This window comes from Pelodiscus sinensis, chromosome 7 (genome assembly GCF_049634645.1).
Source record: "Pelodiscus sinensis isolate JC-2024 chromosome 7, ASM4963464v1, whole genome shotgun sequence".
NCBI lineage: Eukaryota > Metazoa > Chordata > Testudines > Trionychidae > Pelodiscus > Pelodiscus sinensis.
This window is the reverse complement of record NC_134717.1, coordinates 4,107,481-4,126,491: the sequence shown is the minus strand read 5'-3', so window position 1 is coordinate 4,126,491 and position 19,011 is coordinate 4,107,481. Positions and strand designations below refer to the sequence as shown.

The window sequence follows — 19,011 nt, the reverse complement described above, 5'->3', positions numbered from 1 at the left end:
TCCGGAAATGCTTTTAACGGAAAAGTTTTCCATTAAAAGCATTTTTGAAACAGAGCGTCTGGATTGGCACAGACGCTTTTCCGCAAAAGCACTTTTTGTGGAAAAGCGTCTGTGCCAATCTATACGCGCTTTTCTGCAAAAAAGCCCCGATCGCCATTTTCGCGATCGGGGCTTTTTTGTGGAAAACAAAACTGGGCTGTCGACACTGGCCCTTTTTCCACAAAAGTTTTGCGCAAAAGGACTTTTGCCAGAACGGGAGCAACATAGTATTTCCGCAAAAACAATGACAATCTTACATGAGATCATCAGTGCTTTTGCGGAAATTCAAGCGGCCAGTGTAGACAACTGGCAAGTTTTTCCGGAAAAGCGGCTGATTTTCTGGAAAAACTGGCCAGTCTAGACACAGCCATAGTGTAGACATAGCCTGAGTCTCCTTGATCGTTAACTAGCAGATTTACCCAGCATTGTTCAGGTACTTAACTCAGTGAAGATTTCTTTTATGGAAAAAAAAGGAAAATGTTTATGATGTATTTGGTTATTTTTAAAAAATAAAGTGTTATTTTTATGAAGTCCATTTTTATTTTGGATTTCTGTAAAAAAAAGGGATTGTTAATTTTTTTCCATTTTTTCAGTACCTTTTTTAAAATGGTAATTCCATCAAGAGTATTTTTTCGTCATCGCTATAAACTGTTATCATTCGCTATGTTTTAACAAAAAAGGGCTCGAGTCAATTTGGTTTCCGATAACATTGTCTTCTAGTTTTCAACACTTAAGCATGGATTTAACTGTGCCAAAGAAGAGCACTGCATCACATTTCTCTGTTTTATCTCTTTTCTGTATTGAGAAAGCAATCCATTCTGGGTACATCCTATGTTTCTGGCTCTGCTTGGTTCAGTCTCTTTCAACCTTTCCTCAGTTATATCTATTGTGCAGACTGCATTTGTTTTGATGTTTTTATCTGTTTGGTTTTATAAGAGGCAATCCCATTCCAAGCACATCCCATTTTCCTAGCACAACCAAACCCTTACAATGCTTTGGGTTATGATAAGAAGAAGCTGTACACCAAACGTGGTGGTCCTAGCTCTTTCCATGGAGGAGTTCTTGATCAAACCAACAAATAGACAAACTCTTTAAAATGTAGAGTAGATTTAATTGGAACTGATCATTATTTCATTATGATAATGCTTGCTGGGGTGTCCAGCACTGCAGACGTTTGACTAGCAATGAACCAAATGTCTTGCCATTTATTTAATTAGTTGGCACGCATGTCCATCTCATGATCAGTGGATACTGTTCTCCAGCGGGAGGAATTAAGTATCTCCCATTGATGGCAGTAAAGCTGCTTTGAAAGTAGAGACACAAGCAGGTCCTTGGAAGACCCAAGCAGTTGATCATCATGTATTCTGTGATAAGCTGGATCCTCTAGGTTCTACAGTACCTTAATGAAGCCAGATGGCAATCCTGGAACACCTTGATTCAGCTACACCCTGGAGGTTTCTAATGTTGCTAAATGCGAAAATGACTAATGCAGTCAGTATAGTCCTGCCCCATATTTATTTTACACTCTCCCCACATTTGCCACTGCCAGCAAGCTGTAAATGGCTGTGATGACACAGCAGAAATGCATTAGGCAAGTCGTCCGAGGCAAGGCTAGAGTGTTGGCAGCAAGGGAAGGGGCAGTTGAGGATTTTACGATCTGGGGAGGCAATTTGGGATGGAGGGAGATGCATAGTAGCAGAATGGTTCTGCTCAAATGATCATCTGTGCAATACGTAACGAGGTTGGCCTTAAAAGGCTGGATTTTCCAAGGTACTTTGGAGCCCAACAAGTCCTATCAGGCTATTTTGTCACAATCCATGCCTGGCCTCTCGCCTCTTGTGCAGGTCGTGATCCAAGACACAAGGAAAGAGCAGAAACTGGACTATGACAGGTTCGACAACAAGCACTTTGGCTCACAAACATTTATAAATTTTCAAATTTGGTTCCACCTTGGAATAAATCGGAGACCGTTCAAAAGGTTTTGTGAAAAAAAACAACACACCAGAGTGAGAAAGCAAGCCATCCAAGAATAGCCAATTGCCCTGTGGTTAGGGCATTCGCCTTGGATGTGGGAGATGTCCGTTCTTCCTGGATCAATCATTATCAGGCTCTGCTGGATTTATGACCCATGACCTGCTCCTTTAAGGGTTGTGTTTTATAGAAGTCAGCTTTTCCCTGCCATGTGTCATGGCCCTTTGAGCACTGGGGGTGGTTAGATACATAAAGCCTGAGGTGAAATGGAGAGAGAGGAACGGGATCCCTGGAGGAAGTGGCTGTTAAAAGGAATCCTGTTACTGTATCTTTAAGGACCTGGGGTCTTGCAGAAAGGGTGGGGCAGGGCTCCTCTCTGATCCAGCCAATAAGGAGTGAGTCAGGAAAAGGGGACAATATAAATTCTTCTGAGCAGGCTGAGGGAGCAGGCAGGTTAGCAGGGGGAAGAGAGCAGGAGGCCAAGGTTTGCCTGCTAAGCCTGTCTAGCCTGAGGGTGGAAGGACTGACTAGAAAAACATCCATCTGAAAAACAAGGAGCCTGAGGCTCTGCAGAGACAACTCCAGCTCCAAGGAGGAGAGAGAGGCAGCTCCTGTTTTAAAGAAAGGGAAACTAGGTTTGTCTCAAGTACAATCCAGCTGAAAGCTCCTGAACAGGGGAAGAAAAGGATCAGGACTCTTAGGATATAGCCACGCTGCAAGATTATTTTGGAAAAAGCTATTCTGGAAGATATCTTCCGGAATAGCTTATTTTGAAATAGAGCATCCACACTACAGGGAAGCCTCCAAATAAATCTGAGGGAGGCTGCCTTAATGTGGACACGCTATCTTGATTTAGAGCCCCAGGAGGCACTGGGGAGGAATAACTTTAGAATGGCCCCGGTGAGGAGCTATTTCAACATAGCAGCAGTGGAGCATCTACACACACTTTCTTCCGAAAGAGCTTTTTTGGAAGAGGCGTTATTCCTCATGGAATGAGGTTTACCAATGTTGGAAAAAGCCCTCCGTTATTTCGATTTTCTTTCAAAATAATGCAATTCATGTGTGGATGCTAGTATTGTTTTTCTGGAATAATGGCCGTTTTTCTGGAAAAACGGTGCAGTGTAGACCCATCCTCACATAGGCATGAACTTGAGCGACTAAATGAGGATATGTCTACATTACCACCCTAGTTCGATCTAGTGTGGTTAATGTAGTCATTCAAAGTTGCAAATGAAGCCCAGGATTTAAATATCCCGGGCTTCATTTGCATCTTGCCGGGCGCCGCCATTTTCAAATCCCCGTTAGTGCGGACTCCGTGCCCGCGGCTACACGCAGCACGGAGTAGGTAGTTCGAATTAGGTTTTCTATTCGAACTACCGGTACACCTCATTCCATGAGGAGTAACGGTAGTTCGAATTAGAAAGCCTAATTTGAACTACCTACTCCGTGCTGCGTGTAGCCGCGGGCATGGAGTCCGCACTAACAGGGATTTAAAAATGGCGGCGCCCAGCAAGATGCAAATGAAGCCCGGGATATTTAAATCCTGGGCTTCATTTGCAACTTCGAATGACTGTATTAACCACCCTAGTTCGAACTAGGGTGGTAGTGTAGACATACCCTAAGTGAGTTGCCCTTTGTCAAATGAGTGAATAAACTAGACCCCACAAAGAGGGTGTAATGGGGCAGACCAGCCAGAAAAGGACCGTAGAAAAGTCCTCCAGAAGGCTAGAGCGGCAGTGGAGGAACTGGCCAATCAGAGGCCAGGAAGGCCTACAAAAGGAGCTGTAAGCACAGCAGTAGTTAGTTGCAGGACAGAGCTCAAGGAGAGAAGTCTGGGGTTAACTAGCAGGCTGAGGGAGCAGCAGCACCAGGGGTAGCGCCAAGTGGAGAGCTGGATAAAGACTGTGGACTATGGTGAGAGTGATAAAGCCCTGTTTTAGGCACAAGGAGTTGTCTCCAGGAGAAAAAGCCCTGGGGGCACCACTCACATCCAGAACGAGAGAACAGACTCGGAGACACGGTAGAGGGCACCGAGATGGGCCTCTCTTAAGTATGAATCCCAGACGGGGTTTTGAGTGACTCACACCTTGTCTGTGTGACTCGGCTAGCAGGCCGAGTAGCCAAAAAGGCTGAAACTGAAACAGAGGGGGGCACTTGCAGGAAGTGAACGCTGCCCTGTTACAGAGAGTTGAACTAGTCTGGTCTGAGCAATTATCTGAGGAGACCTGGAGGTGCATCACCAGGACCACAACAGGCCACCAGGAGCCATGCCACGTAGACTCCATCAGGGATCTCTCTCTGGTTTTGAGTGGAGACACTACTCAGCTGGTGAGCAGTCTTCCTAAAAAAAGTTCAGTTAAAACCAGCAAACAGAAAAATATGATAAAAAACATTCCCAACTAGCTCTATTGCCCGCTGCAAGCAAGGTAGTGGAGAAGGATTAATGGGTTGCAGAGTGAGAGGTATCCAGAATCTACCCCTCTCACTTATTGGCCAGAAGAGCTGAACAGGTGCACAGGCAGGAGAATGTTGTTCCAAAAAAGGGTGAAGTGATGTTCTCCTTCTCGAGGACCACAGAAGTGCAGTGTCTCTCTGACACAAAATGCAGGACAATGTAGCACTTTAAAGACTAACAAGATGGTTTATTAGATGATGAGCTTCCGTGGGCCAGACCCACTTCCTCAGATCAAATAGTGGAAGAAAATAGTCACAACCGTATATGCCAAAGGATACAATTAAAAAAATGAACACATATGAAAAGGACAAATCACATTGCAGAACAGGAGTGGGATGCAGGGGCGGGGAAGGAAGGAAGGTAAGTGTCTGTGAATTGATGATATTAGAGGTGGAGAGAGTGGGATGTTTGTGAGTTAATGGTATTAGAGGTGATAATTGGGGAAGCTATCTTGGTAATGGGTGAGATAGTTCAAGTGTTTGTTCATTCCTTTTTGGAGAGTGTCGAATTTTAACATGAATGACAGTTCAGAGGATTCCCTTTCAAGTGCAGATGTAAAAGGTCTTTGTAGCAGAATGCAGGTGGTTAAGTCATTGAGAGAGTGTCCTTTCTGGTTAAAATGGCAAGAAACTGTTTTTTCTTTGTGATCTTGTCTGATATCTGTTTTGTGGGCATTAATCCTTTGGCGAAGTGTCTGAGATGTTTGTCCAATGTACATAGCAGACGGACACTTTCGGCACATGATAGCATAGATTATATTTCTGGATGCGCAGGAATATGTGTTCTTGATCTTATAACTCACTTGGTTAGGTCCAATAATGGTATCAGCAGAATGAATATGTGGACAAAGCTGGCAACAGGGTTTGTTGCAAGGGAAGGTACCGGGGTTGGTATTAGTGTGGTATGTCCTGTGGTTGTTGGTAAGAATCATCTTGAGGTTAGGTGGTTGTCTCTGACACAAGACATTCTTTGGTTTTCACCGAGGCCACTACAGCTACATATAAGGTTACAATATTTCCAAATAGGTAGGAAGAAGGAACAGAACCACCTTAAAACTAAGCCTGATTGAAATTTTTCTGACAGAACCTTATTCTATTATCGGGCAATGCCGATTCGTCGGAATCGAAATATTCCGCCGTAGTGTGTCGATTTCAACAAAATTCCATTTCAAATGAATCAAAACAAAGAACCTCGATAAGATTTCAACACACTCCGTTGGTTTCAAAATGACTTGACTGACCCAAACATTTCAGTAGGTGGGAAATTTCAACATGAGATGTCTTCTTCTTCTTCTTCTGCACAAAAGCAAATTTAGAAATAACAGAATTTGCTGTCTAATGGAAATTCCACTTCCCGCATCGCTCTACTTAAAAGACAATGAACAGGAAGATCGAATCTAAGGTGTCTATGTATGAGGAAATTCCCATTTGCAGCAAGGTAATTCAACTCCACTCAGAGTAAGTTAGTCTTCCCTTAAGGATTATATGAGATAAATGGATGAGTCATCCTGCTACTTTGGGGAATTAAGTACGCTGGTTCCCAGTGTAGGCTGGAAGATACTCACAATTCAGATTAATTAAATAGAATTTATATAAGCCACAAGGAACCTGGTGTTCTCTCAGGAATTACTGTCTACAGTTCATTTCAGGAAAGCAGGGAGGAGTGCATCAGAGAGAAGGTTTATTTGAAAATCCTGAGCAACATCTCTCCTAAATAATAATAGTGTCCAGGAAGGGTCTTAGCTACTCTGAACTGCAGCCACAAGGGGACAGTGTGTAACATGGTGCAACTCACTGCTCCGACGCCTCCTGCTGGTCACTTGGGAATTAGCACCGCTCAATGCTTGAGCACCCCTCCTCCCCCCCCCCCCCCCGAGCCGCTCACCCCCATGTCTCACCTACTGTTACCTGTTTATGTGTTAGTGGTTCTGCCACTTCACCTTAGGACCCATGTCCCTCCCAGACCATAGTGCCCTCTCCTCTGGGAACTGCCCTGCCACAGGGTCCCCACACTCTGGGGTTCTCTCCCTCAGGAAACCCCCAACCACCTACGCCCACTTTGCCTCAATGACCCACTGTCAGTCCTCATCTAGCCCCGTCCCTCAGGGGCAAACTGCCATCTGAAATGGCCGCTCATCCTTGGCAAGGGGGTGTGGACCTGCTGCCTCCCTAGAGCCCTACTACCCTCAGGCCTTGCCTCAGGCCCTGCCACCTGGGAGCTCACTTGGCCAGAGCCTCACCTGTGGCCGCCTGCCACACAGCCTCCCTAGACTGGTTTTAACCCTTGTAGGGCCAGAGCGGGGCAACCATCATGCCACCTGGTCCTGTGCTTAGAGTACATAGCCAACTTTCACTGCTGCTTCTTGGCCACGTTTGCATGTCCATGTCCACCTGGGATGTGAGGGCATCTCCCAATTTTAAAAGGGTCCCAGGCCTTGTGCTAGAAAACAACAGTCTTCTCCCTGCTGGGAATACAAGTGGCTGCCTTGTATTTAATTTGCTGTGGGAGAAAACGGACAGAGATGGTGTCTAATCTGAGTCAAGTAGCTTAAAGTGTCCCTTTAACTGAGGAAGTACAAGGGTGAATGGCTCCCTCCTGTGAAGTGTTGCCCACAGCCTCTCGCGCTGCCTCCCCAGAAAGTGAGCCCCAGCCAAAATGTTGGCCTTGAACAGTTAAAACCACAAGTGCAAGACAAAATCGCCAGGCTAAGTGTTTTTATGGGGGATTAAGAGACTCCGTAATGACGGTGAGCTGGCGATTCTGGAAGGGACTGTGTTTCCACACGCAAATCCTTGCTGATTACAACTCATTGGCACGTCGTCCTGGCAACGTCGCCAGCAAACAGTTTAGTCAGAGGCCCCTGTTTCCCCTCGAGAGTGTCACTTGCCAGCATCCCCGATAAGGGAAAAGCCTGCAGAAGAGGATGGTGAAGAAGGACCACATTGGAAGGTGGTTCGGTCCAGCAGATAGGCCCCGAGTCGGGAAAAGTGGATTCTCTCGTCTTCGTTTTTACACTGACCTCTTAGAAACCCGGGTTTCTTTTATTATGTGTATTGCCATAGCCAGGGCTCGACAAATCAATGAATCCACTCGCCTGCGGTGAGTAGATTTCAGCTGGGCACCCCGGTCACCGGCGGCACGCGCATGTGCAATGTGGGTCTGGCGCATGGGCAGTGCAGGGCTGGCGAGTAGATGTTGCTGTGTTTTGTCAAGCCCTGGCCATAGCATCTATGAGCACCAGTAGCCGACCAGAAACCCATTGTGCCAGACACTGTGCGAACACCACACGAAAAGCCTCAGGGCCAAAGAGTTTATAATCTAAGGATACCTTCTGGCTTTTCTCCAACCCTTTGTCTGCCTCGTCTATTAAGTTGATAAGCTCTTCAAGGCAGGGCCTGTTTCTTCCTATGTGTTTGGACAATGCCTCATAATATAGGATCCTGTTCTGGGTTGGGATATTGAGACCTTACTATGATAATAGCGATAATTTTGCCATGCACTTTTTTTTAAGGACATAAGAACGGCCACACCGGGTCAGACCAAAGGTCCATCTAGCCTGGTGTCCTGTCTGCTGACATTGGCCAATGCCAGATGCCCCAGAGGGAATAAACAGAACAGGAAATCATCAAGTGGTCCCTTCCCTGTCACCCATTCTAAGTGAGGCTAGGGACATCATCCCTTCCCGTCCTGGCTACTAGCTATTGATGGACCTAGCCTCCATGAATCTCTCTCTCTAAGCAGGGAATGGGTGGTGGCTAGAGGCCAAGACACAGGGCCAAAGCTCTTGGATTCTAAGCCCAACCTCACCGAGGACATGCTGCAGACGAAGGGATGCATGGTGCTGAATGCTTCCTGTGCGCTGCTCAGTGCTCTGTACTCCCAATGACTTCTTTGCGGGATCTGAGATGGCCATTGCAGAATCAGGCCATGTGCCAGCTTGGTTCATTCTCTTCAATGATCTCTGCCTCTCCAGGTTCTTCTCGATGCCCATGGCATCACTGCCTCGCAGAGGTATTCAAGTGGACACCAGATGATCTCTGCCTTATTCCCTCCTCCCCCTTGTTGTACAGGGAGACCTTCGATTAGTTTCATGCGTGGTATTGGTGGAGTGCTGGAAGCCAACCTAGCCCAAAGGCATGTGCTGCAGCTCGTGGCCGTCTTGTTCCCCTCTGGAAGCAGTCGCCAAGAAGATCTGAGCAGAAGGAAATTGTCTTTGAGAGTCATTTCCCTAGAGCTGACCAGGAACCCATTGTGCTAGACACTGTACAAACACCGTACCAAAAGCCCCAGGGCCAGCTGCAGCTAAGAACTTTGCCCTGGGCCGGATCTTCGGTGACAATACCATGAAGCCTGTGAGCAATAGGGTGAGAAGATCTCAGCAGACTGGATTCAATTCCTGGCTCTGACACAGACCTCCTGTGTGACCTTGGGCAAGTTCCTTAGTCTTCTTTGTGCTTCAGTTCCCACTTCTGCATAATGGAGATAACAACAATTGCTACATTTCATCTTAACTATTAGAAGGTACATTTTGGGAGCAAGGAAGCTCCCTCGTATGTGTTTGTAAAGCACCTAACAAAACGGGGCTCTGCTTGTGATCTTGGTTACAAATAATAAATAGATTACAGGCTGGGTAGTTTTCATTGATTATTTTATTTCCCTGTGATTAGTGCTGGATAAGCTCTCTTTGGAAGGGAAAAATTGTTTTGAAATATTGTAATTAGCCTGTTACCCGCTGCAAATCAATTCCAAAGGCCTGTCACCGCCAATTCTGTCATCGTTACAATGGAATGGAAATAAGCAACTATTTCTAGGCTTTGGTCTTTTGATCTGACTGTGGCAAGACAGATATTTATAACTTACATCATTTAATCATTTTTGTTTAAAATGTACAGTGTTTATTAAAAAAAAGTCAGGGTTAGCTCCAAACAACATTGTAAATTTAGAATCCTCAAGAGTTGAATTTGATTATTTCTCAGGAATGACAGGCCTGGCTGAGGAAAATTGTTTTCTCAGTTTCCATTCAGATGTCTGATTTCCCAAGGATACCAACTTCAGGCAAGCTATTCTCGGTGGGTTTTGTTTGCACTACTAGCCACCGTTAGTTACTTGTTCAGCACAAGGAGAAAGAGTTTCCCCTTAAATGGCCAACTCAAATGTAAATAAATACCTACATGTAGAGATTTAAAACTCTGTTTTAGGTCCCAGATCAATCTGTTCCTTCACCTGTCTCCCAGGAACACTGTAGAATCCTCACCACTGGAGTTTTTAAGAACAGGTTGGACAAACATTTGTCAGGCATGGTCTAGGTTGGCTTGGTCCTGTCTCGGTACAAGGAGCTGGACAAACTGACGAGTGTGAGGGCCCTTCCTGCCTGGCATTTCCATAACTGTATAATTTATGCAACATTAAGTATTAACTGTTCATGTATCTGCCAACACATCACCTACCCATTCATGTGTGTCATTATCTATCTATCTATCTATCTATCTATCTATCTATCTATCTATCTGTCGGTCTGTCATAGCACCCAAGAACAGTAGCACTTATGGCAAAAATAGCATTGAGGTGTTTAAGATAAAGGAAACGAGACATGAAAGAATTCCAGCTGGAAGGATGTCCTTTGTAGGCGACGGTCTCTCTCAGGACATGGACACACACTCTGAAGTAAAGTAGCTGAAGTAAAAACTTCCTGCCTGTCAGGATGGTTAAATACTGGAATAAATTGCCTAGGGAGGTTGTGGAATCTCCACCACTGTAGATATTTAAGAGCAGGTTGGACAGACACCTGTCAGGGATGGTCTAGATGATGCTTGGTGCTGCCATGAGGGCAGGGGACTGAACACGATGACCTCTCGAGGTCCCTTCCAGTCCTAGTGTTCTATGATTCTAGCTTGTGTAGCTATAGTTTTAGTACCTAATAAGTGCCATAATTACAAATCATAGAACAGTAGGACTGGAAGGGACTTAGAGAGGTCATCAAGTCCAGTCCTCTGCCCTCACAGCAGGACCAAGCACTATCTAGGCCATCCCTGAAAGATGTCTGTCTAATCTACTCTAAATATCTCCACAGATGGAGATTCCACAACCTCCCTAGGCAATTTATTCCAATGTTTAACCACCCTGACAGGCAGGACGTTTTTCCTAATGTCCAACCTAAACCTCCCTTGCTGCAGTTTCTGCCCATTGCTTCTTATCCTGCTTGAGCCAGGATCCCACTCTATTCACCTGGGCTGTGTCTACACTGGGCCACTTATTCCGGAAAAGCCGCTGCTTTTCCGGAATAACTTGCCATCTGTCTACACTGGCTGCTTGCTTTTCCGGAAAAGCAGTGACGATCTACTGTAAAATTGTCAGTGTTTTTCTGGAAAAACTATGCTGCTCCCGTTGGGGCAAAAGTCCTTTTCTGGAAAAACTGTTCCAGAAAAGGGCCAGTGTAGACAGCACAGTAGTCTTTTCCGCAAAAAAGCCCCAATCGCAAAAAATGACGATCGGGGCTTTTTTGCGGAAAAGCGTGTTTACACTGGCCACGGACGCTTTTCCGGAAAAAGTGCTTTTCCGGAAAAGCATCCTGCCAATGTAGACGCGCTTTTTCCGGAAATACTTATAACGGAAAACTGTTCCGTTTTAAGCATTTCCGGAAAAGGGTGCCAGTGTAGACGTAGCCTTAGACTGTGCATTGATCTAGCTGTGCTAGCTGCATGAGCAGCATCCTGATGTGACTTGTCACCCACAAGTGTAATCTATTCTAAAATGTGTGTTGCTCCTTCTTGTTTGGGTGGGTGGGGACACAGGTGCTAACGTCCATGGAAGGTAAAGCTTAGGTGGTTCAAAGAACTGAACTTCAAAATTAACTGAATTTCATTTCTCTTTCTGTTCTTCTTCAGTAGTTTCAGGTTTATTTTTCCGTTGGAGAGGGACTCGAGTATTTGAGAGAAACCTCACTGGTTCCCATTATGTGGGTTTTCCTCTCTTGGTAAATGCTGGCATGGATGAATTTTCATATATCCCTATTTTATTGTATTCTCTCTCCCTCCTTCTTGTTCAAGCTTTATAGACCTTACCAGTTCTTGGACATTTTCATAATTTTCCCCCACTTCCTTTTGTCCAGCGCATATTTTTGCCATTGCCGATAATTCACATGAAAAGCTCTTATGTCTTCCTCAAAAGCATCCCTCCACCTCCTCCTTGATTAGCCACAAGATGGGACACAATACAGGTTTTCTTACAAGAGAGATGGTTCACTATTCTATCTCCCGTCAGCCTGCCCTCAGGCCTTGTCCATATTATTTTTTTATATTTCCTCCCTAAATGGGAGAGAGAGAATTTTGCAGGAAAAAAATGAAATCAAGGATCTAAGTGCTGGTTTTGAAAAAAAAATCATAATCCCATATGTTATAAGCATGAACAATTTATTCACTATATTTGCATATCGAGACATAATGCAAAGCAAATTCATGTGAGAAAAAAGCATGAGATTATGCTGCCATATAATCATGTAATCGTTTTTTCCAGAGCCAGTTTCTCCCCACAAGATGCGTGACTGACAGATGAAAAGGAAAATTCCTTCTTTATTCCGAAAGGACTAAAAAATGGAGGGGAATCCGTTGGCTAAAATGAAGCCTGCTTTTTATGAAACATTTCTTGGGGGTGGGTGAGAGCAGAGGTTCTGGTTCCTTTTGTTAAACTTCATAAAAAAAATGAAGCATCCCTAATTCGCGCTTCAGGCAATTTCTTTCAAATTGGATGGCTGGTTAGCTCTATTACAGGGAGTGCGTTTCTCCGATTCTTTACAACGGCTACCTTTAGGGCCCAATCCAAAACCCGCTGAAGTCAGTGCAGAGGCAACTTCTGTTGGCTTTGGCACACTTCTTATACACTTCTTGCACTGGGTGAAATAGGCAAAGGCCAACATCTTTCACCTTGGCTGCTAAAAGTGAGGCACCTGCGGATGGTCTGCATGACTCTAAAACCCCTGTGACACCCAGTCTCAGAGGCTGGCTCGGCTAACTTGGATTCCTGGGGGTCGGGGTGCTATGAAATTGCAGTGCAGACGAGGGCCAGATTAAGACGGGGCGTTAGGGGCTGCAGCCTGTCGTGCCTGAGAGCACAAGGAGTAAGTAAACCCCTCTGCCCCCAAACACTTTCCCCCCCGTTCTGGCCCTCGGACACTGTCCCTACCCATCCTGGCTTATAAGTATCGATGGACCTAACCTCCATGAACCTATCTAGTTCTTCTTTGAACCCTTGTGATGGGCTCACAGAAGCCCGCACTGACGCTGGTACATTTCCAGCCCCTTTTCTGGTGGGGGGGGAGAACAGCATGGGGAGGAGGAAGGCGCAGCGGCAGCTGAAGCCAGGCTGCCCCGGCCTGAGGAGCTGGGGTACAGCCTGGAGGGCGGGACAAAGGCGGACGCCAGGACCTTGTCAGGGCAGGGCGCCGGAACACGGGGGCCGGCAGCGGCCCGGTTCAAAAGAGCCCCGACCTCTGCTGAGCGGGGCGGCGACTGCAGGCTAGAGAGACTCCATGGGAAGCGTTCCCCCTCCCGGAGGAGGAAACAGGCAGTGACCACCTAGAGACGGCCCCTCGGAGGAAGAAGCTGGATGCCGGACAGAGGTGGTAGGTACCCCGGGCGGAACACGGAGGTTCAAGGACAAAGGGGGGGACAGGACGCAGCCCAGACCAGGGCAATATTGGTGCCCGTGGGCTGATGAGTTTCAGGGAAACACCACATCAGCCGAGTAAAGGCAAACAGACCCTTGCTTTTTAGGGCCCTGGGCTGGGACCCAGTGGAGAGGGAGGGCCCGTCTCCATCCCTTCCCCCCCCCCCCCACCTCCAGGAGCAATGAGAAGTCCAGGCCCCAAACTGACTGGCAGAATATAAGAGAAAAACCTTTGCGATACAGCAAAATAATTGACTCGTGGGATTCTGGGCAGGATGCTGAGAAGGGCAGGGGACGCAGGGCCTACCTGGACTTAGGGGAGGGGCCCAAGTTGGACAAACCTGTCACAACCCTGTTAAAGTTCTCATCTTCGCAACATCCTCTGGCAAGGAGTTCCACAGGTTGAGTGCACTGCATGAAGAAAAACTTCATTTTGTTTGTTTTAAACCTGCTACCTATTAATTTCATTAAGGGGCCCCTCATTCTTATGTTATGTTAAGGAAGAGTCATGCAGAACAATGCATACTGATTTCCTGATACCCCTTTATGTCGTTTTCTATGCATCAGGGGAATGGATGCAATCAATATTACAGCAGACCTCTTGATGCATCAATAAATATGTTTTTTATATTGCGCACATCCCTCTGTGATGTAGTTATTATTAAAGGCATCTTTGCATTCCTTTAAAGCAAGTCTCTGTGTGTGCTGGTGATGGATTTGATAGAAAAAACAAATATGTGACTTTGGAGATTAGCAAGAGAGGCTGGCTTTGTTTCCTCACAATGAAAAAAATGTAGAAAAGTAATTAGTTCCTAGCAACCCTTATCTAGCTAGAATTACCTGCCAATTATTACAGAAAGATGAAAATAATGAAGAAAGGAATAAACGGATTGTCCAAAAAAAACCCATAATAATGTATTCAGGAAGGCCAGAATTCAACCTTGAGTTAAAAATCAATTCTAAACTAGGATTGACACATGGCAGCGAAACTCAGAGATTTCAATTTCGGTGCCCTCCTAACTACCAACTAACATAAGCAGTCTGAGACCGTGACACACATCAGAAGTCGATGTGAGAGGGTCTTTCTATCTTCATAGTGCTTAGTGCTTTGTATGGTCGGTTTGCCCTGAGAAAGACCCCTTGAATGCAGAACTGAAGAAATGAGCTGTTAAAGCAAATTAGAAGTCAAAAGACACAGAATATTAACTTTAAATGACCTCAGGGATCGGGCACAAATTTATAAACAGTGGAAGCTTTAAAATGTAACACACAAACGCTGGCCATAAATCATGGCGGCTTCTATCTCCCATTCATCCTGAATCAAAGTGCCATGTAACATATGCACAGTACATCTAGCCTCACCAGGGAGAATTCACGGATCATTGACTCAATATCAGGTCAATCCAGTCTCAGTGAATCCTCTATAGACCCATGAAGTAAAACTGTGATATTTTTCTGAGGGGAAAAAAAAGTGATGCGTGTCCATAGTGATTGTGGTTTAACTGCCACGTCTGGGCTTTTTATTGTCAAAATATCTATCAACCGAGACAGGCCCACTGGTGTTTTGAGAGAGGCAGCACAAAAGAAGCCTCTTTAAGATGATCATCTTCGGTTTTTCTTCGACATTTCATTTTCAGAAGAGATTTTAGTGCCGGTGAGAGGCCAGCCGCTTTGACATCTGGGAGGGCGGCAGGACTCTCACCAGGGAACCCTCAAGGGAATGTGGAGAGCTCACAGAAACCCAAGGTCAGCTACATAATGGTAACAGAGAGGGTGGGCGCAATAAAAAAGGCACTAAGGGGACACTGAGCAGAGAACACCGGACGACATCCACCGCTCAAAGAAGCAGGAGAAGCTAACCTGTTGTCACAGGCTATGTCTAGACTGCAGGCTTCTTTTGGGAGACGCTTTTTTTTTTTGGAAGAGATCTTCCAAAAAACATCTTCCGAAAAAGAGCGTTCACACACAAAAGCGGTATAAAGTAAAGGCCCCAGATAAAGACTCCAGGGTAAAGCGCACTGTGCTGAGGAGAGAGAGAGGCCCTCCTTGTGTAACCCACATACCTCCTGGGACAGTGAACGCCATGCCCATGGAATGTGTTTGCTCAACAACCTTAGCTAAGCACTAGCTGGCTTTTAGCTCATGCAATAGAGGCTCAATGCACTAAGCTCCAGAGGTCCCAGGTTTGGTTCCACTTCACGACATTACACTTGCTCAGTCTCCTTTCTCCCTGTCAATCCCCTAAAGTGGCCAATTCTGCCAAAACCGATCTGCTATTTCAAAAGAGAGCGTCCAGACTGAATGGACACTCTCGCATGTAAGTTGTGATGCCTATGGACGGAATTGCCACCAGGGCACCTGTGCTTTTTCCTCTTCCCTCTTCTTTTGAAAGAACTCCCTCTTCCCCATCCACGCACGCCTTTTTGCAAAAGTGCTCTTTCACAAAAAGGCTTCTTCCTCGTAGAATGAGGATTATCAATGCCAGAAAAACCCCTCTGTTCTTTCGATTTTCTTGAAGAAGAATACAATTGCAGTGTGCACGTTCCTCAAGTAACTCAAGTTACTCTGTAGTGTAGACATACCCTCAGTGACTTGGGCAAACACACCACAGGAGGCTCCACCCATAACAACAATTGTTTCCCCCAGAGCAGAGGTGATGAGCCCCAAAAATACAACATTCAACTCAATATCATGAGACAAATAAAAGGACAGTAGGGATGGGGGTGAAGCAACGAGTCGAAACATGGAATCCGGAGAGGGACCGTTTTGGGAAATATGGACAAAACTATCTGTGATGGAAACTGAGCGATTCCAGCCAAAGTGGTGACTGGGCTTGGTGGGTGGAGCTATAAAATAGGGGCGGGGCCAGAATTTAGCTGAGTGGAAGGGACAAAAAAAAACCCAAACAGACCATAGGCCACAGGGCCAAAAAGGGAGATCCTGAGGAGGCCTCCAAGCAGAAAATCCAAGACAAGAGCTGCTGCTCTGAGGAGATGTTCCTGGCCCATTTCACTCCTGGGAATGGAGGCGGGAGCTCACCAAAGCAAAAGGGCATCCTTAAACAGGGAGGGGCCACAGAGCTCAGAAGTCCCTCGATTGCTTGGGAGAACGACAGAAGACCATAAGAATGGGAGTGAGGGTGAACGGTATAAAGTAAGGGCCCCAGATGAAGACTGCCCACTGCTCTAAGAAGAGAGAGAGGCCCTCCTTGTGAACTCCGTGCCCATGGAATATGTTTGCTCTATAGCCTTAGCTAAGCGCCACCTGGCTTTTAGCTCATGCAGTAGAGACTCAATGCACTAAGCTCCAGAGGTCCCAGGTTTGGTTCCGCCTCATGACATTACACTTGCTCAGTCTGCCTTCTCCCTGTCAATCCCTAAACTGGCCAATTCTGCCGAACCCGCGCACTGAAAAATAAGGGAAGCTCTTTTTTGCCTTTTGTTTGAACGGTTATCCAGCCAGTTATGCACCCACCTTATAGTAGCCCCATCTAAGTTGTATTTGCCTAGTTTATAGATAAGAATATCATACGAGACTGTATCAAATGTCTTACTAAAGTCGAGGTATACCACGTCCAACTCCTCTCCCCTCTCCACAAGACTCATTATCCTATAAAAGAAAGCTTTCAGATTGGTTTGACATGATTTGTTCTTTACAAATCTATGCTGGCTGTTCCCTATCACCTTATTATCTTCCAGGTGTTTACAGAAGATTTCCTTAATTACTTGCTCCATTATCTTCCCTGGCACAGAAGTTAAACTGACTGGTTTGTAGTTTCCTGGGTTGTTCTTATTTCCCTTTTTATAGATGGGTACTAGATTTGCCCTTTTCCAGTCTTCTGGAATCTCTGATTAAACACTCACCACTGAGGTATAATCTGCCTCAATATAGCTGCTTAAAAATGAATGCACCGATGAAACCCTGAAGTTAGAATTCTAGCACAGAATGAGAACTGGTTAATGATTTATTAACAAACCTCTTTTTTTTTCTGTTGGGGAATATTGAGGTTTTGAAATGGAAATATTGATTTTGACAAAACTTTCATCTGGAAGTTTGCTCAGGTGCCGGATGGGGTGGCAGAAGAGAGATCCATCCCAGAATATCCCAGAAGGAAGGGGCAACCCAGGTGCAGTCCCTGGTCCCAATGAAGCACAGCGGACATTTGATCCTGTCTCGCACATTTCAGGTGAGTGCTCTAACCACTGGGTGTCTCTCTCTCTCACTTGATTTTTCACTGGCAAAATTCAAAATGATTTTGTTCTGCTGAGGCACATACATTTTGAAATCTTGAAAAAAAATATTTGCAGACCAGAATTCTCATTTCCTCGTAAATCTTATGAAGAATCCATTTTGTACACACCCCTCTGCCAGGGATGGGCTTTTCTCTACAGAAAATTCTTCAGTGCTGTATCCAGTCTGACTCAAACCACAGAGTTGTCCTCTTCTTTCTGGTCACTTTCCTGCCTGTTTTGCACAACAGCTGCATTTGATTCTGCATTTGTTTGCTTGTCAAGGGGGAGAGAGCGCAAAGTTTGTTGCAACTGCCCCCTTGTGGGTTAGCGAGTGGGATAAGACCGAAGGGCTACGTCTTCACTGGCAGCTTCTTGCGCAAGAGTTCTTGCGCAAAAAGTCTTCCACAAAAGCATGTCTACATTGCCATGTGCTTTTGCGCAAAAGCATCCATGGCAGTGTGGACTCTCTCTTCTGCAAGAAAGCACTGATGGCCACTTTAACTATAGGGGCTTCTTGAGCAAGAAATTCATGTTGCCGGTTTACACTGCCCTCTTGTGGAAGAGCTCTTGTGCAAGAGGGCTTATTCCTCGTGAGGAGAGGAACAACTCTTCTGGCAGAAGCCCTGTTTTACAACACTGTACTGTAAATTTACTTGCACAAGAACGCACATTCAGTGTAGACAGCAGGCAAGTTTTTGTGCAAGAATGGCTGTTCTTGCACAAGAAGCTGCCCGTGTAGACTTACTCAAGGAGTATTCCTGTCCCTTTAGCATACTGCTAGTGAACAAGCATTTCAGAATCAGAGCCTTGAATTTACTTTCTTTCCCGGAAATCAAACTGCAGAATGCTTGGCGTTGTGTGTGTGTGTGTGTGTGTGTGTGTGTGTGTGTGTGTGTGTGTGAGCACACGTGCATTGGGGGTGATGTTCTCCCTGCTCTGTGCGTGCCCAGAACCTGCCCTGCCATTTCTGGTAATTGATCTGAAATTTCCTCTTGACGTCCTTAGCTGTGAAGTCATCTCCCAAGCACCATTAGCGCCACTAATGGTCTACAATGCAATTAAACATCCCAACTGGCCCAGGTCACTGCTTTGGGCTGTAAAGCTGCAGTGTCGATGCTCAGACTTGGCAGGAGGTCTGGGACTCAGAAAAGGTCAAACTCGCTCTGGTTTCCATCTGTTCTGCATTTCCCAGCTCCTGCAAAAGTCTCTTTATTGATGGACTAAAAAAAAAAGGGGGAGTGATGGGTGGACTAACCCAATCCTTCTCATGGCTTAACAACTGACAAACCAATTTTGATTCATTAATTTCCACGTCTACATCCTCTGTATTTACCCATTCTGATTTCAGAACAGTCCCGGAGTTATGTCAAAAGATCTTTTGACTTAGGCCAGGTTTGCTCCAGGGGAGAAAGTCGAACTAAGATATGCTGCTCCAACCTTAGCTCGACTTACTGCAGCGTTGTCACTGGGGGAGGTTGACAGAAAAAACTCTCCCATCTACTTCTCTTAGCCCTCTCCTCAGCAGTTAATTTAGAGGGTGCTTACTAGACCCACTAAATCAAACCTTGAAAGATCGATCTCTGGAGCATTGATCTCCGAGTAGGTCTAGACAAGGCCTTAGATTAAATCAGTCTCTCTCCGTCCCACCTTTCA

The 19,011-nt window shown here is 45.7% G+C and overlaps 1 long non-coding RNA gene across 1 annotated transcript in view; it reads left to right on the top strand.

Annotated features, from left to right (window-relative positions):
- LOC142830137 (uncharacterized) overlaps positions 1 to 19,011 on the top strand; it is a 110,818-nt gene that overhangs the window by 83,977 nt on the left and 7,830 nt on the right. Inside the window, exon 3 of the long non-coding RNA XR_012905107.1 lies at positions 17,179 to 17,312. This is a non-coding gene — a long non-coding RNA (uncharacterized LOC142830137). The remainder of the gene's footprint in view (positions 1 to 17,178; positions 17,313 to 19,011) is intronic.